Raw genomic sequence first — 1,435 nt, 5'->3', positions numbered from 1 at the left:
TTCCTAATCGGGGTCCTTACCCTTACAACCAACCCAAGCGGTAATTTTACTATCTGGGAAAATTGTATAATTAATAATAGCTTGCTATTTCAAATGGATTTGTAATATTTTTTATTATTTTCTGATTCTTTAAAAATCCCAGGAAATTCTGTTGCTATACCCTTTCCTTCTAGTCTATCAATTGGCTGAATAGTTCAGACATTTTTGGCCATTCTGTAGTCATATTTCAGAAAGAAACATTTTCAGGTACTATGAGAAGTGAACGTTAGAGGGCTACCTTAAATTGAGCACAGGGTTCTTACTTTATGACTATGTGTTACTTTTAACAGCTGCTCGTTGCGTGTGTGCCATAATTAATACAGTGGCCGGACATTTGGTATTAGATTGTGAACTAGAACTTGGGCACTTCAGATGAGGTTTGAAATGGGCTAAATATATTGAAAAATAACTGTAGTCTTCTCCGTCCACAAGTTTCATTCAGTTTTAATCGGTCTGTGGAAGGGCAGGGGTGCAGAGAGTCATTCAGAAGAGATTGTTCAGTCATGTAAGATGTAAGTTCTAGAGACCTGCTGTACCACATTGGGCTCATCGTTAACAGTGCTGTACTGCACACTTAAATATGAAGAGGGCAGATTTCTTATTATGTAGTTTTACCACACATACACAAAGGGCCAGCCTGAGGGGGAGAAGAGACTGGGAGAACAGGAACAGATGCAGAGCAGATGTTTATAACTCTGGCCACTGTTGTCTAAATTTTTACTGAATGTCATTCATCTGTGTTTTCAACCAACTTTTTATCTACTCTAATTTGCAGTAATACAATTCAGTTCACTCATACACAGATAGAGGCCATCCGTGCTGGAATGCAGCCTGGGCTGACTATGGTAAGAGCATTATTGTTACACGTGTTTTTACATGGATTCAGACTAGAAGTGAGCGTCGGATTTTTACAGTGTCTTCTATTTGAAGCACAAAAGCCAAACTGAATTAAGTGTTTCTAAGTGCTTGTGACATCTTACGCATATGGAGATCTTGCTACTCATTTCAGTGTTCATAAATAAAGTTTTATTAGACCATCGCTATGCCCATTTGTTTATGTGTTGCCTGTGGCCACTCGTGTGTTTCATCAGCAGAGGTTAAATGCTTACGGCAGAGATAATCTTGGCCACAAAGCCTAAAATGCTAACTTGCTAGCCCTTAACAGAAAAGTCTGCTAACAACTGATTTAGACATGTGTTTAATTTCCAAGTTTTTGGAGATTTTCTCGTATCCAGTTACTGATTTCCAATCTAAATCCATTGTGGTCAGAGAACATACTTAATATGATTACAGTTTTTTGTTTTTTTTTATTTTGTTAAGATTTGTTTTGTGACCCAGGATGTGATCTATCTTGGAGGATATTCCATATGAACTTGAAAAGAATGTGTATTCTGTG

The 1,435-nt window shown here is 37.6% G+C and overlaps 1 long non-coding RNA gene across 1 annotated transcript; it reads left to right on the top strand.

Annotated features, from left to right (window-relative positions):
* On the top strand, positions 1-1,078 carry LOC107181501. Its single transcript, XR_001512164.1, has 2 exons — positions 1-40; positions 815-1,078. It is a non-coding gene; the product is annotated as an uncharacterized LOC107181501 (long non-coding RNA).
* Positions 1,079-1,435: the final 357 nt, after the last annotated feature.

The sequence above is a fragment of the Myotis davidii genome, unplaced genomic scaffold (assembly GCF_000327345.1).
Source record: "Myotis davidii unplaced genomic scaffold, ASM32734v1 C64006809, whole genome shotgun sequence".
Lineage (NCBI taxonomy): Eukaryota > Metazoa > Chordata > Mammalia > Chiroptera > Vespertilionidae > Myotis > Myotis davidii.
The sequence above is the reverse complement of the archived record's forward strand: the minus strand, read 5'-3'. Positions and strand labels throughout refer to the sequence as shown.